The sequence below is a fragment of the Columba livia genome, chromosome 4 (assembly GCF_036013475.1).
Source record: "Columba livia isolate bColLiv1 breed racing homer chromosome 4, bColLiv1.pat.W.v2, whole genome shotgun sequence".
Classification (NCBI taxonomy): Eukaryota; Metazoa; Chordata; class Aves; order Columbiformes; family Columbidae; genus Columba; species Columba livia.
In genome coordinates, this window is record NC_088605.1 from 9599066 (window position 1) to 9626169 (window position 27104).

Here is a 27104-nt window from a genome sequence, read left to right on the forward strand (position 1 = left end):
TTAAAATGGAATAAAGATGCTTCTTTTCTCACCCAGAAGAGACAGAGTGCCTTATATTCCCCTGAAGAACCAGGCTCATGCACTGAAGAAGAGATGTAAGGAAAGGTTAGTGGAAAAATATCCCCTGTGTTCATTATTCCTTTGGGCCAGAAAGGTTTTTGGGGTTCTTTAAAGCAGTGCCCTGCTCCAGGGGTGCGTGGTTGGGCAAGGGCTGAACATCCGCAGTGGCTGCGGGATACCTGGTGCTGCCTGTCCCATCCCCACTGGGGGTGCTCGCTTCTGCCTGGGAGATCCAGCCTGCCCTGATTTCTGCATCTGCACAGACCGCAGGGAAGGTCAAGGACTAAATGTGCTGCCAAGACTGACCGAATTTGCCAACGGTGAGGAAGTGCCCTTTGCCACCAGCTGCTTTATCTGTATGGAGATAAGAGAAAGGTCCTGCTCTCTGGGCAGGGGGTGAGCTGCTGCCCTTCCCACCCACCCCTGCCACCCTGCAGCAAAGGTGCAGAGGAGCTGGGCGGCAGCTTGTTTTGCACAGCCTTTTGCAGAGATTTTTAACCCAGACTGGAGACATGTTCCCAGCAGCTTCCTTTGGTCAGCACCGATGTGGCAACAAACTATGGCGAGTTAGGTTTGCTGGAGCACGTGTGCCAAGCGAGTCACTGGAGGACAACAGCAACCCCTCTCAGCTGCAGGACAACAGCATCCCAGCTCACATCTAAGCTGGAGAATAACAGCATCTCAGCTCACGTCTCAGCTGGAGGACAACAGCAACCCAACACACTTCTTGGCTGGAGAACAGGTGTCCCAGCTCACATCTCGTCTGGAGAACGACAACGTCCCAGCTCACATCTCATCTGGAGAACAACAGCATCCCAGCGCATGGCTTGGCTGGAGGATGGCGTCCCAGTGTGCAGACAAGCTTGCACTTCAACCTGCAATAGATACAAATCTCCATTCCAGAGAAAATGCATGTTAATTATGCAAACTCTATGCGCATTTTTAAAATATAAGGAAAGAAAACCAGGGCCCTGTCTTATCTTTTTGTGAAATCATTATTCAGTTTGAAATACATGGATAATTAACAACATTATCATGCAAATTTAAGTGGATTGAGCTGGGTGAATTAAAGTAGCTTTACCTACCTAACCATGAAAGTTGCAACACGGAGCTGTCGCAACGAAGCTTTGAGCACTATTTTTAGTGCAGCCCTGTAAGAGAGGGCCTGTGGGAGGGCATCTTCCAAAGGAATGCAGGCAGTATCTTTTAGGAGGAATTAATCCTTAGGAAAGCATTACTAGCTCTCACGAATGACTGAAGGATATTTTTCTGACTGAGTTTATACACAGAGAGCCACATGCACTGAAAGAAAATAATGAGTCATTGACTCTAAGGAACAATTTACTGAAGCCAAATTTTGGAGTGCTTCTCCCTCTGCTTCTTCTCCCTTAGCTCACTGTCCTCAGGCCACACCAACCCTTTATCAACAGTAAAAAAAGAGTAAAATATTCTTATTTATTTCCTCTGAATGGGAGCAGTCAAGCTTTTCCAGGATGGCAGCTCGGCAAAGCTCCCATGTCAGACTTTCAGACGCATGAAAAATACCCACTTTGATAAACTCATTTCCATTTCCTGTGATTTTACAGCATCACATCTTTGACCAGCAGGTTGCAGACATCGGCACTTCAAGAGGGCTTGTACGAACATCTCCCCTCATCACAAATGGACCACCTTATGTCTTCTTGAAAAACAATAATCTAAAACAGACCCTGAATGCTCCGGTGATTTTTCCAAAGATATTTTGTTGGGGTTTTTTTTGCCTGTCCACAAATTAACTCTGATCTCTGCAAGATGGTTACAGATCATGCTTAAGAAATACCCTGGCTCTTGTTGGCATGGGGTAACACCTCCTGGTCATCCCCTCCTGGGCACTGATGGGGATTTCTAGCACACCGGTGCTGCAGGACGGTGCTGATTGTGGGGACACAACATCGTGGCTGATTGCAGGCGCTGTGTTAATGAACATTTTCCTTAGAGACTCACAAACATCTAAAACTGCCTATTTTTTTTCCACCAAATACCTATAAACACATAAACTGAGAGGAGGCCTATCTAAGCTATGTTTTTTTAGTACATCTAAAGTGTCAAGTTCATGATCAAGTAAACTCACGTTTTACTGGTGTTTAAAGTACTTAGCATCACCTTTGGAAAAAAAAAAAAAAAGATATGTCATATAAATGGGCAATTTTAGATAAAATATTGGGCTTTTTAGATGCATCATCCTCATTCTCCTCCCCCCGTGCATATCTTAACTCAAAAACGTTTGACCCCACGTTCAGTATTCAAGAATCTTTAGATGAAGGAAGAAACAATGTGCTGCTTCTTAGAGCAGCGAAGGGATCTTGGAGTTACCATCTCCCTGAAAGTCACTGGGACTTGGGTTGCCCAAGTGACTTCAGAAAACAGGACTTCAAAGCCTCTCAAAATTGTATGGCTGAGAAAAATAAATGAAGTCTGTAACTAGCCTAAAATTTTAAAACATTTAATAACTTTTTATGGAGCGCATTTCCATTTATTAGCCTTATCTAGCACTTCAAAGGGTGAGAGGTGGTGGTCAGTTTGGCCACTTGTCCCTAATATCAACCCTTCCTTCTAATTTTGTCTCCCACTTGTTGAATCTTGCCTTCAAGTGCACATCTGTTTTCTGACACAAAATGCCTGCTGCAATGCCTGAGCCCTTTAGATACTATAATAATAATAACAATAATCAAGATTCCCAGTGCGCACGGTGTGCAGTGAGGCAACCGAGAGCCCCACCATGAGCAACTTTGCAGTCTGCTGGCTAATTGCTGGTGAAGAGGAGGGTGGAGGAAGACCAGCTATTTCAAGGGGAAGAGGGAAAAGCTCTTGGGAGAAAACATGAGTGTTTTACAAGGTAGACTTGCTCTCCTCACCTGTGCTTGATGAAGATGCTGCAACTGAATATCTTTAAGGTATCTCCTCAGAGAAATCAGATGGACTTTGAGGTCCTTTTCTGCTGTTAGAGGATTGGGATAGACCTTGAAATGCTCTGAAGCACCAGCAGAAATCGTGGAGCAGCAAATGCACGAGGATTGCCATCTGTTAGGAAAGGCCAGGAGATGGAAACAGGCTGAGCAGGGGCCGGGTCCTGAAACCCTCCAGTTTATTGCCCAGCACATGATTGGTTGACCCAACACAGCTAAGAAATCCCATGTGGAAATCCAGCAGCCTGAGACACTGGCTGAAAGGGACCATCCTGGTCACACGTACAGCTCTGTCTTATTTTCAGGGAACTGGGCTACATATTTCATTCAGAAGGGAGAGCTGGAAGAGAGCCAGGTTTTGTTTAATTTTGTTTTATGGGAAAAATCTGCAATTTCAGAATTTGTTTTCCACTCTGAATCAGGTAATACATTTGTTATCAATTGCAATTCAAAAATTGTTTAACTTCAGGTACATCAAAGTGTTTGCTTTCTGTGAAATCTGATGCAGGCCTTTATACATTACCTTTTTCTGTAAGACCGAAAGACATTGAACCAAAACATTTGAAAACAGGAACTAAAATTTCTCCTTCTCTCTAGTTTTTTGATTTGAACAAACTTGTGTCCAATTCAAAGCATTTCTGCAAGTAAATTTGCTTCTGAACGCATTAACACTTGCGAGCAGAAAATCGCCAGTCCCCAAGTTTCCCATCCCTGGTGGTGTTTTCACAGCACTACTAGAAAAGCCCCAAAGCACCCAAAGCCACAGCAGCTGGGGACATGGAGTCACTCACTTTGGCAGCAGCTTTCGCAAATGGTCCCCATACTCTGCCACAGGCTCTGGTTGGGACACACTGGGATCACCTGGGATACTCTGAGCAGCCACCTGAGCATCCACCCAGACCCTGCTGGCGGGACACACGCAGCCAGTTGGTTTCTGTCACCACAGTGAGAGCTGGAGCTGCACGGGCAGCTCCTCTGCACAGAACAATGTCCTGCCCGGCATTTTCTTGTCTTAACAAGTTACCCCAAAGCGCCCCTAAAATATTCAGTTTGCTGGAAGGCACTGAGTGAATGTGAAGATGTAGGATGACATTTGCGGAGCTGATCAGAAATCTGTTCCTGCAAGAAGTCACAGCGTGAAGCGGCATGGCGGCAAAAGGTGAAAGGGAGATGAAGGCACGACAAAGCAAATGTTTTGCAGTGACACGTTGTCCTGGAGTGTAAATTAGGAGCTGGAAGGGCTCAGCAACAGCCCAGCATGCGCCGACAGCGGGGTCTGCGTCTGCATGGGGAGCCAGAAGCGACAGCCCAGCCTGCAGGACCAGCTGCCAAAGCGATGCTAAAAGGTAAGCTAAAAATAAAGCGCTTATCAGGGTGAGAAGGGACAAGTGTTTCATCACTCTGCTGTGACTGATGACTCGCAAAGCACGGGCTAGGAGGGTTTCTTTTTTGTTGGGAGCCATATTCTGATTCACAGCTTGCTGGGCTTGGGCAAACATCTTCTGTTGACCTAAGCCTCATGGGAATGTTAGTGCGACTGCTCGGCTGCACCGTCTCCCACCAACTGGCGTCTCCACTCCTTATAATGCAGGGCAGCAAAACACAGCATTTTATAGAGAAAGCACATAGAAACCACAGAGCCATGGCTGGCCCCGTGCCCATAAACAGCTGACAGGTTTGGGGTTTGATGCTTAGCTCCCCCTTGCCTACTCATCCCACAAGGAAATGCAAACAAAACTTGCCCTGAAAGAGGGAAAAAAAAAAAAGAAAAACAAAAGAAAAAAAATAAAGCTTTACCTCATCTGAACAACTTGACCGACTATCCCAGGCAGATGTATTAGTTAAGGAACATTTTGCTGAGCATTGATCCTTAGGGCCTTATGTCCCTGGAGGACAGGCAAAGAAAGGGCAGGGAGAGGAGCCTGGGGGGCAGAGCAGCAGCAGGGCACCACCATGGCCGGCAGGGCTGGTGGCAGTGCCGGTGGCAGCGCTGGTGGCAGCACTGGTGGCTGTGCAGGTGACAGCACAGATAGCAGCGCCGGTGGCAGCACTGGTGGCTGTGCAGGTGACAGCACAGATAGCAGCGCCGGTGGCAGCGCAGGTGGCTGCGCAGGTGGCAGCGCAGGTGGCAGCGCAGGTGGCAGCGCAGGTGGCAGCGCAGGTGGCAGCACCGGTGGCTGTGCAGGTGACAGCACAGGTGGCAGCACCAGTGGCAGCACTGGTGGCTGAGCAGGTGACAGCACAGGTGGCAGCATCCACAGCTGGACCTGCTGCCCCGCAGCCCCTGGGCAGGCAGGTCTGGCCCTGTGCAGGCTCCCAGCTGCATGGTGCAGCTCCACACCCATGTCTCCACCAGGCTGGGACAACCCACGAGCATCTTGCAGCATCAAACAACAGCAGCTTGGGTCCTCTGGCTGGTTTTACAAAAGCTCAGCTGCAGAAGAGCTCTCCGGCCCAGCTGTGCTGGGGCACACACAGACCCCAGGGGACAGCATCAGTGCGGTGACACAGCCGCCACTCACTGCTGCCGTGCGAGGCACATTGTGACCGCGCCGGGAGCCCTGGCCGTGGGAAAGGCTTTGATCTAACCAGATCTCCCAGGGCCGCCCGCCAGACTCCACTTCCACTTCGGTACCTGATCTTGTAAACATCGGCAGCGGTGCAGCCGCCACGCACGCAGCAGCCACATCCTGCCAGCCCCTGTTGCAATCTGCAGGGCCATCTCCTTGTCCGCAACGTGGAGCGGTTGCGACACCCAGGAAGCGACACGTCTGCGTGGGGCAATGCACCCGTCAGGGTGCGGCACCGGCTCTTTGCACCCGCGCACCCGGGGTTTTGTTTTACAAGGGCTGAGGCAGGCTACGTGCATCAGTGATGGTTTATGCGAGTAATTCTCCTCTCTGCAGGAACATATATCTGACTTTATAATTCATGCATGCTTGGAAGTTCAATCCAGTCCCACTGGAGTAGCAAGCTCAGTGGGAGTTTATTTATTTAAAAGAGTGCATGCAGTAGCATGGAAAAAGATCAAATCTATCAGAAACCATAAGTCTTAATCCTAAACCAGCTTTGCTTTTTTTAAAATACAGTCTAGGGAAATTGCTTTTAAACTCTGGCTTCCATGGAGCCTCGGCTTTAGCATTGCAATCCTTACAGAACAATGTTATAGCATCATAATTAAAACATTTACAAAATGAAGATATTCTATGGCTGATCCAAGTTTCTATGGAAATTTGGAGGCTATGGTGTATGCAGCTGTTCCCATCTAATGCAAAGCTTGGCTGTCGCTCTAATTCTGAGCCCATTTGTAACTTGGGGGATAATTATCTGTTCTGTGTACACAGTTCTCAGCTTGCACAGCCCCAGAGTGTAACTTTTTGATGATTCCCAAGCAAGAGTGTCTTACCCTCCCCGCTTAGCCTAAGCAATAAGTGCACTTAATGAAACGCCTCTGCTGAAAGGTGTGGGTTCTCATGCTGGTGTCACAGATGTTGCACTGCATGAGATCTACCAGATCATCAGACACACCAGCAGAGAAATACAAACACTTGCTCACACTGGCCTACAATACCCACGGATACAGCCCCACGAAGACCCTCCACAACCGCTCTGCTTTATATCTACTAGGTGTTTACCTCCGTTTTGTTCCCATTTGGGATCCCGCATCCTTCACCTGATGCTGCTGGCGGTGCTGGCCCTGTAAGGCTTGGCCAGCAATGGAAGGAGCCAGGAGCTGGCACAGATGGCACCAGAGGTTCTGCCAGATGTTCATCTCTGAGTATGGGTTGAGTAGGTCCAACCCTCTGCACCCACTCCTGAGCTGATGGTTCCTGCTAACAGGTTTCGGAGAGCACACACAGACCAAAGGAAACTGAAAAAAGGCAATTCCCCCAGAGGATGAGGCCAGAAGCTTAAGAGCAGTTAAATATTTTTAACAAAGCCATGGGCAACTTTATGTGAGTCACTGTATTAATACTTCTACAGACACACAACACCTAGAAGAGAGTGTTAGGTGATGAAGGAAAGAAACACCCGCGGAAGAACCCTAAATGTTACAATGAAGGACTTTTTGTGTTGATACCATTACCTGGTTCTTTATAAATCTGGCTGATAAGAAGGTGGACAACCTGCAACTGCTTGTAGGGCAGCAGAGAGCAGATACTTGGTACCTGCTCATCACCATGAATGATGATGTTTTACGTTCACAAACTTAGCTCCAGTGAGTCCGTAGCTGATGTAACCAGTTTTCATTTTGCAATGTTAAATCGCTAATGAAGAAAGTATTAATAACCTCTAAGGAAGGACAGGTCACCAGTAGAGCAGAGCTCCAGCAGCTACGCAATGGCCCCAGGGTACAGAACCTTCAAGTCTCATTGAAACAACTGCAGGAAAATCTGCTTTTTACAAAGAAAAGGGAAAACTCTATTAGTCAGGAGTGCACAGAAGAAAATACTTTGCCAAAGCAGTGCTGAATGTTCCCATCCTGAACAAATATTTAGTAGCATTCACTGAATGATCCCCTTAGCATTAGTTTGAACTCCAGGACAGAAAGCTATAAAATCTCAGTGCTTCTGAGTGAGAATTAATTATAAATAAATAAATAAATAAACAAATAAATTAAAAAAGAAAAACATGTTATATATATAAAATATAAAAATCTCCACAACAAACCAGCATTTTAATTCCTGGTTGTATCTGACTACTGCAGCACAGCTGAGTTACAGTTGGGATGCAGGCAGTAATGGCTCAAAAGTGTCAATTGATTTTAGAGAGCAGCTGTATCCAGAGACCCTCAGTCATTTCTCAGTGAAAATTATTTGCAAATATACACATCCAAAGGTGGTAAAAGTGAGTCAAAACACAAGGGATCTGAGAAGCTAAGTCTCACTTCACAGGACAGGCCTTCACTTAAGGAAAAATGATTTGCAATTGCATTCCCCAGCCTTCAGCCAAGTTGCAGGTGAAGGAGATGGGGAAAGTGTTCCTTGTCTCAGGGCTCGGCAGGGTCAGCTGCACCACCGGAGCCTGCACGCTCACAGAAATACTTGGAGGAAAAAGCTTTTCCTGCCATCCCAAGAATACTAATTCAGCTCATGTGTGATGTCGCAAAGGGTCATGCCAATGGAGAAAAACTCAGCTGACACATTTGTTTGCAGGGCTTGCAGTGGGAGCGCTTATCAGCATTACTGCAAGGAAATGGTTGCGACATTATTCATGGTAATTGCTTACCTTTTTTACACTGATCCTCAATGTTTATAAAAGACATCACAAGCAAACAAAGGGGTGTTGTGTTATTTTTTTTGTAGACTTCTGAGTACAAAAGGGTTGGATACACACATTTGGTAGTACAAAAAAGATGCAAGGAAGGCTGAGTCTGACCTGAACTACTCTGCTTCCTCGAAGTGCAGGGCCCCAGCTGGGCTTCGCCCCCACAGACACAGACACCCGGGATGCTCTGATGGAGAGTAGTGCCCCATTCACCCTCTGGAATCCACCGACTTGTGGTATTAGGAATAAGGAGGGGGTTTTGTTGTGACACAGGAGTGATTGCCTAGAAGACAAGATTTGCGGAGCTGTCTGTGCTGAGGGGTTGTTTGCAGGAGTACAGGTCTCTCTGTCCGTGCTGGAGTCTGCAGCAATAAATCCCTGGTTTGGTGGGATGAGTTCCTTATTCCTCGAGGGAACCCTGTTGCTAAGTCACAGATATGTCACCATGGAACCCCTATCATTTTTTGTAGCTTCTTGGGGTTTTTTGGTCCTCTACAGACCTTCCAGGCATACAGCTTTTCTGAAGCCAACATCTTGCATTTCCAGTTGGATGTTAGCTGGATTTTGGTCATCATACCTGCAGCTTGGACAGGCCATGAAAATGTGACTGCTAGGGTTCTGCTGCTGGGCTATAACATCAGTCACCTCCATTGGAGCTGCTCGCTCTCCTTTTTGGGACACGAGAGGGGTCAGGAGGGAGGACAGAGTTTTCTGCATCCCTCCTGCATCTCCCAGCTCTTCACAGGTCTGAGGGCTGGAGGGAAAACCTCGTCCATAATGGGTGGTTGTGGGGAGATTTGCACAGTTCTGGGCAGCAAGAGGGGGCTAAAAAAGGGTGAGATTTTGTTGTCCTGCCTGCGCACTTAGTGCTCAGCTCGTGCCAAAATGCTGTCCTGAATCAGAGATTTACCCCAGTGCCAGTGCCTGCAAGAAGAGAACCAGGTCCTGATTGCTACCGGGCTGTTGACATGCTGATACCGTATCTCAGCAGATCAAAGATAAACTATTACGGATTTTAGTAGCACTTTACCTATTCCTAGCAATCCTACATCAGTTCCTGATCATCATAATAATAAATTGTAACAAAACAAAAATTCAACTTAGAGACAGCTTAGATTAACCAACAAGTCTCCTTCAACACCTTAAAAAAATCTATTAGAAAGCAATTTGCACGCTTTCCTTCCTTTCTGATTTGCACGACATCACCTCTCTCACCCTTAGGGCCTCTGTTGTTGTTTCTGTGATTATACTGTTTTAAATCCAGACCCTAAAAAGCTCGGTGCATGTTTAAGTCTCTCCCTGTACATGTGAAAGCTTCATATATATTTTTTTTTTAATTATTTCAATTCTGGTAGAGTATTTTCTTTGTAACTACTACTGCTACATGTATTAAAGCAGCTCTGAAGTTAAACAGCAATTAGAGCAAATGTTAAGATCATCAGCCACTCAGGTCTAGTAAAGCAGAAAACTATTTTTGAGGCAATCCAAGAACCACAGCCCACCCAGCCAACCACAACACATCTTCCTCGTAAAGGCGCAGGGTTTTGTGCAGTTAACGAGCAGCTGCGTCTGACCGCTGGGCTCGGAAGAGCCCGACAGCCAACTAATAACGCAGCTGGGATGTAGATGTATTCTGGGAGCAAACAGTGCCTTGATTTGCTTTTCCAAAACAGAGGGGGTGTGCGCCATGTCCAACAGTGCTGCGAGTACGTGTCTCCCCGTCCGGAGAGACGCAAGGGAAATCTGCGCACATAGAGCAAACTGGAGCCAGCACTGACACTGTGACAAGGTGGGTGTGAGTCCGGACCCAGGACCACGTGGACTTCTTGTGCAGAACCAGCCGTCCTCGCCCCACGCAGCTTTGGCTGTGATTTCCACCCAAACGGAAGATCCTTTTTCTGGTCTGGATGGAAAACGGAGCACGTCCTTCACCACGCTGCAGCGCTCGCGGTGCAGAATGCATTCCCCGTTAGAAATAAACATTAGAATGCATTCCCCATTAGAAATAAACACAAATTTCCAATTAGTTTACAGCTAAAAATGAGTTTAAGGAGAACGTTAAGATGTCTTTCTCTCCACCTCCTCCCCCCACCCCGCTTTGGTCGTTTGGAAATTTAATAAAAGAAAAACCCAGCTTAAACTTCTAGGGTGTTTTAACTCACTTTAATTCTCAAATATATCCCAGGTTTCTAGCAATAAGGGCAGTCCTCTAATGCTCACCCTGACTGAAAAGACATCTTCCAGGCCATGCTGCAGACTGGAAGGGTTCTTTAAGCAGAAGTCCACAGGAACAGGCTGTATCCCAAAACTTGGCCTGGGCAGCCCAAGGGCGAAGGGGTGGGAGGGCAGGAGGTACCTGGTGTGAGCTTTGTGGGAGCATGTGGCCATGGTGAAAGACAGGAGGGTTTCTGGTATGAAAACTGGCCTTTGTGAGTACTGCTGGTATCATAAATACATCTGCAGACCCTCATAGGATACCTGTTGGGAAGCGGAATGGAGCAGGACATGTGCTTGCATCCAGGGTACACCAGGAGGGACATGGGCTAAAGCTAACGTAAACACAGTGCTCCTGAACCATGGTTTAACCATATCTGTGCAAGTCCTGAGCTTTTCAGCACCTGGCTTTAAATAATTCAAACCAAGTTCTTTCAACCTATTTCAACTCTATTTTAACTTTTTTTTTTTTTTTTTTTAAATTAAGGAATACAAATGTCATATGATACAACAATTTAGACTATTTATTTCTTTACCTGGGCACCCTGCTTTGCCGCCTCCTGCCTTGAGCAGGATAGACACCATAACGGCAAAATAATATAAAATAAAGACACCAAATCGATCCTTAAAATTGAAGGGAGCACTATTGGGTAGGGAAGAGACAAGTACCTTGTTCTATGTGCTTCTCAAGTGCGCTTGCCTTTAGGGAGAAAGAACAAGAAAAAAAGAGAGAGATCTGGATCTTAATGCTTTCATGGAGACTTTAGAAGATCATGACACTTGTAGACTTTCCGTCTCCCCCAGTCAATTAACATCGCATCCCCATACCTCATGCAAGATTTCCCTGGAGATGTCACCTTCTTTCATTGCATCTGATATCTAATAAAGACATAGGAGAATTTAATAACAGACTACACAGGGGAGACTTCTGTTCAAACAGCCAAGATTGCTGCTGGTGTGTTGTTACCAGAGATGCTGAAGAAGGATAAGAGCAACCAGGAAACCATGGGGTGTTTAGTTTTGGAGGCTGTGCTGGTGAGGCCACTGCTATCACCCCAGCCAGGTCAGACTTTGTATGAAATGAGGTGCAAAATGCTTTTCCAGCCTTTCCAGCTTTGTTTGATCAAGTCCAGTTCCCCATCACTTGGCTATATACATTTACACAACTTTTTGGAGGGAGGATACTTGCTCTAAAGGATCCTGAGACAATACAAGTGAAGGAGACCAAAGTGGTTGAAGTGAACTTGTACCCATTTCAATCACACTTGCTGAATTTAATAGAATATTCCTGATTTCTTAGAAAGTCCCCTGCCCTCCTTGAGAAACCAGCCCCAAAATATACCTGTTTGGCCTCCTGCTAGAACAAGTACTTGCACGAAGAGCACAGTGCTTTTATGGCCCCTCTCTCCCAGCCTTGACAGAGTGTCCATAGCCAAAACTTACAAGAATGACCATTGGTTTTGAGTGCTCAAATTGAAACATCTTGAGAAGCTAATTTTATTATTACCTTTTTTTTTTCTTTACATCTGGTGGTGGACAAGCGTTTTCACAGCAGCAATATCATGTAAAAACATCTCAAATGAGAAACTGAAAAATGAAGGCTTCAAAAATACCGTATCACTTCTAAACATTGCAGTAAGGTAAAATAAAGCACGCTGACCTGATATGTGGGCCCTGAGGTTCTTGTGTGGCTTGTTCACGCAGTGCCTGCTAGGTCCTTTGTCATTCAGTTCTAGTTCATCTTTCATGAATCAATGTTCATATATTCATTTTACAGAGATGTACTGGAACTTTTTCTATAAATGCTTTTATTCCTTGTGACAGGCAATGGGCTTCACTGCAAATTGTTCATGATTCTTCTCAGGTGTGTGTTTAAACAGAGAAGAGAATACGCCAAGTATGGACAGATGCTTAGTTATAAATATATTGCACATATACTATGAGGTAAATATAGATGAGAAATGGAAAACATCTATTTGCTGAGAGCCAGGTACCTGAGGGTGATATCAGCTTCAGAGTTCAGCTCCCAGTTTTGGCACTAGTTTGCCAAGAAGGACATATATTCAAGATTGCTGGTAGCTGCATCAAGGTTATTAGCATGTAGAGAACACAGGACCCTTTCACTCTCCCTTTCTCACAAAATCACAGTATCACAGTATCACAGTATGTTTGGGATTGGAAGGGACCTCAAAAGATCATCCAGTCCAATCCCCCTGCTGGAGCAGGAACGCCTAGGTGAGGTGGCACAGGAACATGTCCAGGTGGGTTTTGAATGTCTCCAGAGAAGGAGACTCCACAACCTCCCTGGGCAGCCTGTTCCAGTGTCTGTCACCCTTACTGAGAAGAAGTTTCTTCTCAAATTTAAGCGGAACCTCTTGTGTTCCAGCTTGATCCCATTACCCCTTGTCCTATCATTGTTGGCCACCGAGAAGAGCCTGGCTTCATCCTCATGGCACTCACCCTTTACATATTTATAAACATTAATGAGGTCACCCCTTAGTCTCCTCTTCTCCAAACTAAAGAGACCCAGCTCCCTCAGCCTTTCTTCATAAGGGAGATGCTCCACTCCCTTAATCATCTTGGTTGCCCTACGCTGGACCCTCTCCAGCAGTTCCCTGTCCTTCTTGAACTGAGGGGAAAATCCGTGAATTCAGTTTTTACTACATTAAAAACACCTCAGCTTTTGCTTTTCAACTCTTTATGTAAACTGCCAGGTTTCTTAGATTCTTCAGGAGATTCCTTCCAAAATGGAGCAGGGTTGGGATTAATTCCTGAGTTGTTTTCTTCCAGCAACATCTTCGTACTTTTCATGTTTCTGCACAGGCTCGTTTCCCTCATTCTGGGCTCCACACACTTGATGTCCTCATTCTACCTCTGGAGACCCATCCTCATGGACCCACTTCCATGTCACCCATTTCTACATCTCTGGAGAGCTTCCATCGCTTTCCTGCTGGAGCACTCAGCCACAGGGGAGAAGAGATTTCCAAAGTCCAGAAATGATCTCAGGGAGAAGAAAGGAAATGCTGAGTGTTGGCTACTTGGCAAAGGCTGTGTGTTCGCTGCTGCTGCTGTGGAAAATGCCTGGGAGGCACCATTAAGTTGTTGCTCTTCGCTACAGGCTGGCTTGTGTCCTCACTGCCAAGGGCCAGCACTCTGAAGGGCAATGGTTACCTTCATGCTGTGCACCACTTGGGTCTCCTCTCAGCTCCCTGCAGAGTACTACAGACCCTGGATCAGTAATTATTTATCAGAAGCTTTTTAAATTACTTTTAAATTCTCCAAGCAATGAAAGGGCAGCCTGCCAGCATTCTGGTTTTGCAGCAAGAGGTAAAGGTGTTTTGGGTTCTGCAGTTCAGCATGGAGGTCGGTGAACATAAGATCTCCTGGGATGGTTGGAGGACCATCCAGTGTAGAGTCTGGCCCAGCTCATGACAGGTTCTTCTGTCTGGGCAGCCCTGGAAAAAAGCACCGTCAGTCGTGCCGAGGTTTCATCCCAAGAGAAACCAGTTGGTTTGCTCCAGAGCAGAGACAGGAGGGAACTCATATGCATGCCGCGGAGACAGCCAACGAGCAGAGCCCCAGGGGAACAGAGGCAGCCAAATTGGCTGTGCAGACGAAAGGTGCTTTCATACCCCCACCGTGGTCTCACCGAGCGAGATGCTGAACACAGGACAAGCAACAGGATTTCTCCTCACCCATCACCCGCAGGATCAGCAGGGCCGGTCCTTGCTGGCCGCTGTGACAGCCATCGGTCTGGAGGTGTCTCCAGCATGTGGCTTTTCAGCCACCGTGAACTCCCAGAGCTTTGCTACATGAGGACAATCTTTGAGCCTTGGCTCTGCAATTTTTAAAAGTTAATTAGACTAAACAGCAGTCCTTTCTCTCTTCCACTTGCCCTAGCCTTTGATATTGGGCCTGTATAGGGGTTTAGGCTCAGTTTTAACCTTAGGATGCAAGAAAAAAACAAATTAAATGGCACACAACTGGCTGATGTCAATAGCTCCCCCTCCCATTTACAGTCCATGTTTTCAATAACGCAGCTCTAGCTGAAAAGCAGTATGAGACAGCATTATTCTCCATCATACATTGTCTATTTACAGCAATACATGAAAATGTTTACTTTAAAATATAAATGTAATTATAAAGGTATAATTACAGATAAGACTCTGCCTCTTTGAGCTGCTTCAAATTATAGCTTCCAATTATAACAATAAAACAGGATCAAATTAATGACTTTGATTAACTTCATTATGGAGAGGAGCGAATGCCGCTCGGCACAGGGTAAGTTTACGCTGCCTGACCTCATTTCATCCCTGCTCTTCCCTGGGAACAGAGGAGCGCCCGATAGCGCATCAGGTGAGCCGTTCCTCCCAAAGACGTTGCTAAGCAATCAGCTGCAGGGTTATAAATGCTGAGTGCTTAATATGCGGTGCATAAGAATAGAGATTAACTTAATTTTTTTTCCTTTCCAGATATTAAGGGAAATAGGACAGCTCAACTAAAACGCACTGAAAGAGTTTGAAATCAGGAATGAACCCAGGTTTAAAGCAGTCATCAGTGTTTGTGTACAGGCTGAACCGATTTATCAAGAGTGTTATGTGCTGAGTTGCAAAACCTTGCTATATTAGCGATTTAACAGGAGGAACAATTTGATTTGTCATTACTAATAGGGATATAACTAAATTAGTCTCCCACGTACTTTATGCTGATGAGGTCATGCTTAGATTTCCCTTTGTAGATTTACATTCTCACTAGCTTTAATCATAGCTAAGGAACATATCCTATGAGTAACACTGTTATGAAATGCTCAAGTATTTTCAGAGGGGTTTAGAAACCCAAGAAAATCATAGAAGTCAAAATCAAAGATAAGCTTTAATATTCAGCCTCATGTTGTACATTTGATTAAATATTAATTCACAGCAAAGTGCTGGGTACTTACAGCCAAGCTCTCTTGACCCATTTGAAATGCATGGTCACGTATATAAACCTGGCATTTGAAAAAGGACAGGTCAAACCCCTAAATCCCACTTAAATCTTTCCTACAGTTCTCGCTTAATTAGTGGCCTAACCCTATGCTTATAAGTTGTTGACTTGATCACAGTTGTGTAGTTAAGAAAATTTTGCTGTAAGATAGGTGTGTGGGCTTTTGAAAAATGCAGAGTGTCTCTGTAATATTTTATTATTATTTTTGGTGGGTGGTTTTTTGGCTGGTTGGTTGGTTGTGGGGTTTTTTGTTGTATTGTTGGGGGCTTTTGGGTTTGCTTGGTGGTTGTTCTTTGTTTTGGTGGTTTTTGTGTTTGTTTGGTTTTGGCAAAGCAACAAGGGATGAAAGGCTGGCAATCCCTAACATTCTGTGATTCACCACCAACGGCAGAACTGCCATCTGGATGGGAACATTTGGAATTGGGCTGCTTTCTAGTTAAAAAGAGCAAAAATGTAAAAACCACAGGGCAGAGCACCTTCCTTAGGGGGATATGATGTGGGAGAAGAAGCACGGAACTTGTAGCAGAACCTGAGATGCTGAAATGTCCAAACTACCGCAACATACCTTGGCATCTTCATGAAGGAAGAATGTTTTTATTATGAGGGTGGTGAGGCACTGAAATGTCTTGCATTGAAATTTCTTGAAGATCTTTGCTTGTGCAAAACTGTTAATAACATTTCATTTGGTATCAGTACTTCAATCTCCCCACTTAAATGCCACATGAATTTAGAGCTCCCCTGGCTGCATGAGTTCACAGCATTAGTTAACTTCTTCTGCTGGAAGTCTTAAATATGATTTAGAAATAATTCTGTGCATTGTGACAGAAACAAAAGCTCATCCTTAGTTAAATGTATAAATGAAAGTATTTCAATCCTTAGACTAACCAGAATTCAGACACCAGCTCTTTGCATTGCTTTTTCACTGCGTTGATGCAAAATTTCAAGTTCTGTATGCTTAGCCCACCAAGTCTCCTTTCTGGTGAGAAAACGGGGCATTTACCTGAATGCTATAAATCATCTGTGAGAAATGAACTAGGCAGATCCTTGAAACATTTTGATTTTGATCCTTCTTTTAGGAACAGAATCATAGAATGGTTTGGATTGGAAGGGACCTTAAAGTTCATCTAGTTTGAACGCCCTGCCATGAGCAGGGACATCTTCCAGTAGACCAGGTTGCTCGAAGCTCCATCCAACCTGTCCTTGAACACTTCTAGGTATGGGGCATCCACAACTTCTCTGGGAAACCTGTTCAAGTGCCTCACCACCCTCATACTAAAAAATTCTTCCATATATTTGACCTAAATCTGTCCTCTTTCAGTTTAAAGAGGTTACCCCTTGTCCTATCACTACCTGCCCTTGTAAAAAGTCCCTTTCCAGCTTTGTTGTATGGCCCCTTTGGGTACTGGAAGGCTCCTATAAAGTCTCCTCAGAGCCTTCTCTTCTCCGGGCTGAAGAACTCCAACTGTCTCAGCTTGTCTTCATAGGAGAGGCAATCCAGACCTCTGATCATCTTCATAGCCTCCTCTGGACCCTCCTCCAGGCACTACAACAGGTTCATGTCCCTCTTATGTTGGAGGCCCCAGAGCTGGATGCAGTACTCCAGGTGGGGTTCCATGAAGGAGGAATAGATGGGGAGAATCACCTCCCTTGGCCTGCTGGTCATACTTCTTTTAATACAGCCCAGGATATGGTTGGCTTTCTGGGCTGCTCTCAATCCATTCTATGCCCAGTCTGTATTTGTGCTTGGGATTGCCTGAGCATTTGGCCTTGTTGAACTTCACAAGGTTCACATGGGTCTACCTCTCAAGCCTGTCAAGGTCCCTCTGCATGGGGACCCTTCCCTCCAGTGTCGACCACGCCACACAGCTTGGTGTTGTCGGCAGCCTTGCTCAGGGTGCACTTGATCTCACTGTCCATGTCACTGACAAAGATGTTAAATAATACTGGCCCCCATACCGATCCCTGAGAGACCCCACTTGTCACTGCTCTCCACTCATACATTGAGCTATTGACCACAACTCTTTGAGTGCAACCATCCAGCCAATTCCCGATCTACTGAGTGGTCCATCCATCACATCTGTGTCTCTCCAAATTAAAGACAAGGATGTTGTGTGCCAAACACTTTGCACAAGTCCAGGTAGATGATGTCAGTTGCTCTTCCCCCATCCAGCAATGCTGTAACCCCATCATAGAAGGCCACCACATTTTTCAGGCACAATTTGTCATTAGTGAAGCCATGTTGGCTGTCACCAGTCGCTTTCTGTGATAGAAATAGAATAGCTTCCAATAGAAACTGAGCTGCAAATTTTGGGAACATCCGAATTCATTACTGCTGTCAACTTCTAAATGGTTTATTACTATTTTAAACACCTTCAGGAAGTCCTTCAAGGTGTTATTGATTGGATCCACCAAGGGGTCAAGCTGAAGTTTTGCAAAGAGCCTCTCAGCTGCTACCCATAGATTTCTGAGTTCTCCCCAAGAACATGCTTGTGGGTGCCCAGCCACCTAAATCTTGGTGGTGCAGAGGTGGCTGGAGCCTGAGCTTTTCACCTCTCTTCCAAATAGCTGTGTAGGTATGGTCCAAGCACAGAAGGGTGAAGATGGTATCTTTACCACCCAGTGCCAGAAGATGACTTTTTGCTGGTGGTGGTGGTCACTTCTATGTAGTACTCAGGTCTATACCTCTTGGGTTTTGTTTTGGTTTTAATCTAATTACATTTCTGTGTTATATTTCCAGGTTCCTGTCCATAATCAGTCAACTGAATGGCACAATGACTAAGCTCTGTACTTTGTTTCATGCTCATCCTTCTCCTCCCATGATTCTTGCCAGCCTGGCCCTGGGCAGAACCAAGGCTGCTGTGAAAGTTGTGGGGCCAGAGCTGCAACCCTCCAACCCTGTGCATGGGCCAGTAAGGCCCAGAGCCCACATCTTGTTTGGGATGAGTTCTGCAGGTGCTGGACCAATGTATGGATGAAGGGAGCATCACCACGAACACACATGGCACCATCCTACCACCGTGCTGCTAAGGTGGGCTGAATCCCAAGTTAATTCCATTACCTAGGTCTCCTTACCATCTCCAGGAAAAAACAAACCCCTGTTTTGAGTGGACAGGGCTGCCACCTGGAGGCACCCCAGTTTTTCTACAGTCAGTGAAGAGAAAATACAGGCTGCAGAATTCAGAGGTGTCTGACCATTCATGTAGGACATTTGTGCAGCCATGTTGTGCACAGCTGGACATCTTCCTCTGTCACAGTCAGGAGATGGCAATTTCAGCACCTCAGTTAAGCAGAGGCCCTATGCTAGAGGCCTCTTGGGGGGTTACAGATTTCATCAGGGAACAGGGTGGTTATTTGCTCCCAAACTCAGCCAAAGTGCTTTCAGGTGTTTTCTCTCCCAGGCACAGGTTCAGGCAGGACCCCAACTCCCACTGATCTAGCACTGTTAAATAGACAAGGACCTTAAGCATTTCCATCTTCCCTAGTGAGCACAGGCACCTCACAAAAACCCTCATCCTTAACTGACTTTTCTCTGCTCACTGCCAGACTCCGGTTTCTTTTTCTGCTGAGTCTTACAGATGTCTGAGCGTTACCCAGTAGCGCTGGGTTCCCACAATGAGCTCAGCAGGGTTGTGACAGGGCTGGTGGCACCACGGGGCTGCGTCAGAGCCCACGTCGGGTGACATCGGGCGGTTTGAGCAAGAGGAAGCAGCCTCAAAAAACACTAAACTGCACAAATCCACTTCTCACTTCTTGAGAAGTCAATGAAGAGGCAGAAATGAAAGATGCAGCCAAAGACCCAGAAATCCCCCACCAGCACAAAACAACCTCCAGCCCACCATCCCTCTCCTGCCTGGGCTGGGGAATGACTCATTTTGCCATGCATGGAGCAGCTCTTTTTTTTTTTGCATGATGTTCTGGGCAGCAAATTAGTAGAGCAAGGAAGTGGAGGGGAGTTGTGGTGGAGCCTGGTGCTCCTGCCACCTTACCTGGTGTGGTGACCAGACTGTTTTCTCCACCTCTGTGACCATTGTTGTGTCCTGGTCCTTTTGCGATGCTGTTAAGCGCAGTTCAGCAGCAGCGAGGAGAGGATCAAGGAAAGGAGGGAGTCTCCCAGCAGCACCCAGGAGGTCTGTGATGGGCATGAGAAACTGCTCAAACATTCACATCCCACCAGAAAGTCACCACCAGCCTTTGCCTTTAGGAAGGGGCTGTTCCTACAGAAATGTGGTTCTGCAGATTGTTTTGCCCCCACCCCCCAAAATGTTGGAGGAGTAGAAGGTTTCCCTCAGCCCCCACAGTTAGCATGGCTCGATGGGGACCTATGCCCAGAGTAGAGGCTGTTTCAATCCATCTTCTCCTAGCCCCACAGTAGGAAGCCCTCCCAGCAAGAGGCCCAGGGTAGACCACCATGATGTCAGCAACAACACAAAGGAAAACAAACAAAAAAAAGAGCTTTTTCCAAACCTGCCTGATTTTCATTTTCCAATAAAAATTATGAAGGACATGAATTTTTAGGCAGCCATCAAGTAAATTCACTAAACTGGTTATGGGACTCGAATCTGACTATTTTGCTTGCCTTACCTTTTTTCTCTCCTGCGCATTGCCTTTTTCCTAGTTTTCTGTTGACTCCGGTTCACTAACCATGGTAAATTTCCATTCTCCCCGGGTGGGTTTCCTCAGTTTGCCAAGGCTTCTGCTTCTTGTTCTCTGTGCTTTTGTGCTAAAAAATTCATGTAGAGAAACAGAGCTAAACTCAAACTAAACAACCTCTTGGGCCAACTGAGGACTCCAAACCCAAATCTTTGTGCAAACATTCACCACTGCACTTCTTCCCGCAGGAGCAAAGAGCTTCTCAGCCAAAATTGCTTCTTGACATCTCCACTTCGCACCTTGTCTGTGGAGGGTCAGAGCAGGGGGTGGTCTGGGCCCCCACGTTAAACAGGGGAACTTCAGCTGAAGTGAAGATGTCAAATCATAAGGTCAAACCAGATAGCAGACTAACCCCCTCTCAGTCTCCGGTTTCTCCCTCCCCTGGAAATGAAAGGCAGATCTGTATTGCACCACAGATCATTAAAAAGCACGCGTTCCCCACCAAAACATCCTTTCCAGCTTGTACTTTGCTACCCTTATAACATACATTCCTACATACACAGTTCTGCTGAGCAATAATCTTATATACAGGCTCTGTGGTGTCCCAGGGTTTATGCAGCACTTCCACTGTCCATGATGTGATGGTATATTGCTTGTTAAAACACACACCCCCTCCTCGCTTGTCTCACCTTCGTTGTGTTCCCTCTCACACCAAGCAGCTGCATTTCTACACCCAACAGCAGAGCAAGCCATTGCCAGCAGGGCTTTACCACCTTACATTCACATGCTGTTATTGTGCAAAAATAACTTTTCTCCAGTTTGTTTGAAAACATTCAATGTTGGGGCTTTTTTTGTAATTATTATTTCATGTGATTTGTGGCTCGCTCCTCACAACTCAGCTCCAGCGTCTCACTGGGGCTGGTCACTCTCTGTTCACTGGCACAGCACTGTCTTTGTAGGAAAAGCCAGTTTTAAATTCCCTTTCTACCTGTCCTGAAGATGGGAGATGATGGAATACAGAAACAGAAATGGCACATAACACATTCAGCATGCAGGGATTTCAAATACAAGTATTGAAAGAAACCTTATTTTGAAATATAGTCCTTCTTCTAAAAGAAGTGAAGGCTTTCGTTCAGCACAGACTGGCAGCAGTCCTGCCAGAGGAAATCAGAACATAAACAGCAAAATAAATCATATTTATACGGTCAAAACGGGCCAAAGATAAGGAAGTTATCCTTGATCATATCCATGCGTTAAAGGCGGGTGCTCAGCCAGTGCAGACCTGTGTGTTCAAGGGACAGTTGTGCCACTTAATGTGCCTGATCTGGAGGTTTAACATTTCTCAGCAAATGCAGTCACTTCCATGTAATAAAATTACACAGTAAAAGAAAAGGTGTAATTTTATTCCCACCTTGGTTTGAGTGATGGGCGGTGTAACGCTGTCAAAATGGGCCCATTGGGTTTTCTCATATGGGTTTTATCAAGAAACAGTTTCTTCCTCCTTTCAGTGCATGGTGCGGGTCGCTGGGGCAATGTGGCCACATTAGGACAGCGCTGTTAGACAGAAACCCTTCTGCTATGCAAACACACTGCCCGGAGCTGGGGTCTTACCTGGCAGTTTTCCATCATTTTTAGTGTAACCATACCCGAAGGTGTTAGGAAATCCATGTGTAACTGTTCTCCACAGGATGCTGCCCGCTTGGGCCATAATTGTTGCTCCGGCTGTGGAGATGTCCCTCTGGAGTTGTTCTTGCAGAGGCTGGGCTGGCTGCTCCAGGTTTGGATGGGCAGGATGAAGAAGGGATGCTGTCCCAGACGTGAGCTGGAGATCTGCCTGAGGAAGGGCAGCTGTCTTGCCTTCAAAGGCTTTTCTTTTTTCAAATAAAACACCAAGTTTTGTTTTGTTTTAATTCTGTCCCCATTTTAAATATAAGTCCCAGTGTAATTTCTGTGCTAATCAGATGAAAGCTTGCAAAATACATTTCCTTCAAGATTTAGTGGCATGTATCAGGCTAACACCAGGTGACCTGTGACTGTCAGTGACACACACCATGTAAATCCATGCAAATGAAAACCCTGCCCATGCCACAGGCAGATTCTTTGCTTTTCCCATGCTGCTCACGTGGAGCTGGAAATATTTGGTGAGTGAAGTCCTAGTAGTGCATTTCAGCAATAATTCATATGCTATACATAATTTAGGACCTCGCTGCAGTGCCCCCCATAACGCAAGTCGTACAGCGTGTACACACAGGGCCAGACAGCAGCTTTAAGGAGGCTCCAGGCATAATCCGCTGAAAGAAGAAGTTTGATCCATCTCCAATTTGCACCTGCCAGATCACAAAGGGAGCTAATTGGATTAAAATATTGTAATTATAGTTTCATTTAACTTTGGTAAAACCTTAGGGAAACGTTTTAAATGGCAGAAAATTCAAGGATGCAGTCTCTGAAGTCTGCTTCTTAAAAGTCTAATGCTCTCTCCTTCCTCCCTTGCCTGAGACTGTAGTTTTATTCCTAGGAAAAGGTGAGCTTGATGAGCGATGTACATGTAGTGCACAGACCACAAAACACTGCTCGGCTTGATCATGGTCACAGTCATCAGGGCTACTTGGATATCTTATATATCACCAGCCCACAGTGACAGTACCCAACTCTCCTTGCTGTCCCTGCCCAGGCAAAATTAGCCTTAAAACACCCATAAAGGACTGGAGTCCAAGCAACAGCCAGTCACAGGTGTAGCTCTAAGTCTGGAGGGGGAGTGCAAAGACCCTTTCTTGGGTTCTAGGAAGAGCCCTCATTGCTCCTCTACAGGGAGACAGTCCCATGTTTCGGGACTGAGAAGCTGTGGATGCCTCAAGGATTTAAACCAGGAGCACTGCCTAGCCCCACAGACCCACCTTGCAAGTGGGACACAAGTCCAGGAGTGCTCCCAGGAGAACATCCGTCAGGTCCACAGCAGCCCAGCACTGCTGTGTCCTTTGAAACAGCAGGGAAGAGGGACAACCTGCTGTATCTGTGCTGACAACTGTCACCAAAGAGCAGGGAAAATACACACACCTGGTAGTGTGCCATCAAATTCAGAGACTAATGAACAAGAAAGGCAAAAAATAAACCAAATCCATGTCTCCTCACATCTAGTGGGTGCTCTTTAGATGGGGTAACTTCATGCTGTACAGCAGATTCACTTGTCAGATTCACAAGCCAGACCTGGACTTTCCCCACTCCCACATCAATTGAAGACCTCAGCCTGGACCAGATATGAAGCCACTGATGTTAACTGGGTGCTCAATGGTAAGTTCTGTGTCAGAAGACATCTAATGAACTTCTGTATTTCTTTTGTGACACTGAGTCAGGAATAAACAGTCACAGCCATGATGAGAAATAACATATGATGTTGCAATGCTCTTGTTTTCACAACAGCCTCAGGGTCTGCTTTGGTCTCCCGTGGAGCTGATGTGGAGCTACCAAGAACATCTTCAAGGCTCACTGAATGGCCAGGAGAAAGCCTATAGAAATTGTGTGTGCTCACCGAGAGCAGAAAAGTGGCAACAGGAGACCAAATATTATCCTTACAGGAAAAAAAAATGGAAGGTAAGTCCATTTTAGTGAGTAAATTAACCCCTTACATGAGGCCATGAGACTTTGAAAAGCCTGGTTCAGGCCCTGCTCATGTCAATGATGAGGCATGAGAGCACATGAGGGCAGCTTTAGTAGCTGCCTCAGCACTTTGCATGACTGGCAGCCTGGAGCCCAGCGCTGACACACTTACCTGATCTCAAGGTTATGGTTTCTTCTTTGGGGCAGCCAACTCAATACACAATACATGGATCTGATTTTCAAAGGGCAAACACCCCACCCAGTCTGGGAACTGAAGACTTTGTAAGCCATGTCCCATTAGACAGGTGGAAATCAATGCCCGCTTGGTCATTAGTCATTCTGGAAACCTCTGCCTCGGTGAGTCAGCTGAGGTGCCTGGCACACTTGGCAAACTGGAAGGGAATCTGGTTTTGAGATTTTTTCTTCCAACACCCCAAAGTTTCCAACCTGAGCTGCACAGGCAGCAATCAGCCTCCCTGGGGAACTGCCTGGCCAGGAACACAACACAAAACGCATTTCTGGTCTCACCATGTCACATCTAACATGTCATCAGCTCTCTCAAGAAAAACAGCAAACAAGCAAATCTCACCAAAGCAAGTTATTTGATGATCTTCTGCTAAATGCACAAGCCCAAGGGGAAAAACAAACAAACAAGAATTCCAAAAAGCAGAATTTGCTGTCTACCCGCCTTTCACTGGAATATCTCCAAGAAGGGCAGCACCAAGGGCATTTGTGCACAAACACACCAAACACAAGCAACATTGGTTGCAGTTGGATCAGAAACAGCGTTGCTATTGATGCAGTTCCTCTAAGCTTTAAGTCAGCCATGATGTGTCTAGCCTGGATTTCCATTCTTCACTTGACCATTCCAGAAAATCCTCAGGTCTGCACATTTCCAACAGGCATAGCCTGCTGCAGACTGCAAAAGAACGATCAGCAGCACAGCTCTTCTTAATAGTACAACCCAGACTGCTGTGGATGGATGCAACATGTAAGGGTGTCTGTGACTGCTTAGCATTGACTTTGCTTGCCCTAGCTGGACACCCTCAAGAACTTCAGCCTTCCCAGATTTAAGCCACCAACACAAGTCTGTCTGCAGTCAGTGCATCCTCCCAGGGCTAGAGCATCCCCATGTCAGCAACCATTTTACATCCTCACTCAACGGGTTTTTGTCAATTCTATGGCCAACTTGCGCTATGAATGTACAGTTGGTCTTTCAGGTCTCCACATGTGAACAGTGTTGATATAAAACTGACTTTGCTACAAAAGACACAGCAGGTCAATGGAAATAAAACTTTCAACACTTACCTGCTGAGTGCACACTAATCATGGTTTATAACCGTTGTGTTTCTGTGAATCAAGGGATATGACCCAGGCACTTGGGAGGGGAGAGCAGCCTGTCAGCATAACTGTTGCCTTAGTTTCATTGAGATACAACAGCAAGTGTCAATTTCCATAGTACAAGAGCTTCTGATCGCCCAGCAGAACTGCTTAGGTGAGTACCAAAGCATAAGAGCAAGCTGATAAAACCCTGAAAAGTGGAGGAGCTCAACACCTCAGGGGTCTCATTACACTGGACCATCCAATGGTAGAACTGGCTGGGAGCCATGACAGAGCTGACTCTCCCTCATCATGAATGGCTGCAAAGCCAAAAGCTGTAAATTCTAGAGATCCCAGTACTCGTGGGGGTGGTCTCTTGGGCATCACACTTGGGAGGATACAATTGTTATCAGGCAGTTTTATGTCATTATAAGGTTTCCACCACCACTGGCTATAGTGAGCTCCAAGGCCTTACCACAGCCTCACCAAGATCAAGGAATCAGTTCCTCTCTGGATATAATGATGCCATGCAGGTCAGAGCTGCTGCACTTGTTGCTTTGCTTGTCTGCTGTGCTGGCTGCTGAGGGACATGGGAACAGCTCTTTAAATATCATGAAGTCTCTAGCACTGCTCAAAAGCAGTCCAGCTCTTTGTGCTGTAATATAGCTCAATTTTATTTTATTTTTATGATCCATAGGATTCACTTGGCAAAGAGACTGTCCCACTTGGAGGATATCAAGGAGGTCCCCAGGAGATTGCTTCCCCAGAGGGGTACATTTGTATGGTTACCTGTGAAATGTGCCTTCCTCTTGTCATGGGGCAGGGAAAGTAGGTGGTGTGCCCCTGAGACATGAAAAGGATATTATTTAATAAAGGAAGGAAACCATGACAGCTAGAACAAGCCTTATCCCAGCCTTCTCCTAGGGGTATGCCCAGCTCCACACTGCATCAGGCTCTTACTATGTCACAGGGATAGAGCAGCAGAAGGATGAAAAAAAGGTTTGGTCAAAAGGACCTAACGCAGAGGACCATGGTTGTCCATCTCAGGAAAGGACGGGGATGTGATGAGAGCGCCACTGTCTGCCACCCCACAGTGGAATTTTGCTTGTGGTGTGAACCATCTGCCTGAGTGCTGCGGAACAGATCGCTCAAGGTTAAATTGGATTAAACTGTTACAGCTCCACTTTCCCACGTGTGGTTTAAATTTATAAGCTATAAATTTCATGGTGAGTTATTAAAACCTTCTTGGCAAGGAGAACTCATCTCTGAAAGAAAAAAGCCAAATTCCTCCAAGTTTGCAAACCCACAGGGAGGACTTAAGTCAAGTTAACAGGGAGATTTCCAAGTGGAGGGGAAGGAAGAGCTGAGATATTTAATCAGCAGTATGTGGGAACAGGAGCCCTGTGGAGCAGCCTGGTTCTGCTCTGCTGTGATAGCCACTCACCAGGTTTCTGTGGTCAGCACATTGGTGCCATGTCTTGTGCCAGCAGCACTGATGCTTCTGGGGTAGAAGCTGAGCACCGCACACTATGGAACATTTAGAGACAGTAGTGCATTCTGGAATAGACGTATGGAGATTTTTGTAAACAGTTGTCAGTGCAAATGAACAAATAAGCAGCATGGGAGACCTTGAAATGTCATTCTTCTGAGAAGTCCCATCCTTCCAGTTTCTCCTGGTATCACCCAGCTATGTGGTGATCTTTGCATGGGATGGGTGTAAAATGTCATACTGAGTTTCAGTAGGAGCCACACAAAGATGATCACAAGTATCATGCACAGGGTTGGCTGGTTCTGTGTGGCTACCGCTCCTTGCCAGCATGGGGCAGCCCTCCAAGAGGAACATCTTGCCCTATTGCTCCATGAACCTAGTAACCAAAAGCCTTAACCAGACTACTGGCAAGTGCAGTAAGAGAAATCAGTGGAGAACCATAAGTAAAAAAACCCAAGATCAAGCATTTGTGGCAGGGCAGCAGAAAAGCAGACCTTCCTCCTTCCCCCCACCCCAAGGGAGGACATTAAACACTGGCCCTGGCAGGGAGAGCACAGCAGACGCTCCCTCGTTCTGCACTCTCCAGGCTCTTCGTTAAGCCTGAGAGGGCTGAACTACCAAATGTTTAGAGCTGGTTTCTG

The 27104-nt window shown here is 46.1% G+C and overlaps 1 long non-coding RNA gene across 1 annotated transcript; it reads left to right on the forward strand.

Moving 5' to 3' along the window:
* The first annotated feature begins 2326 nt into the window (after positions 1 to 2326).
* Positions 2327 to 26834, forward strand: LOC135579323 (uncharacterized). Its single transcript, XR_010472095.1, has 3 exons — positions 2327 to 4351; positions 13311 to 18498; positions 23478 to 26834. It is a non-coding gene; the product is annotated as an uncharacterized LOC135579323 (long non-coding RNA).
* Positions 26835 to 27104: the final 270 nt, after the last annotated feature.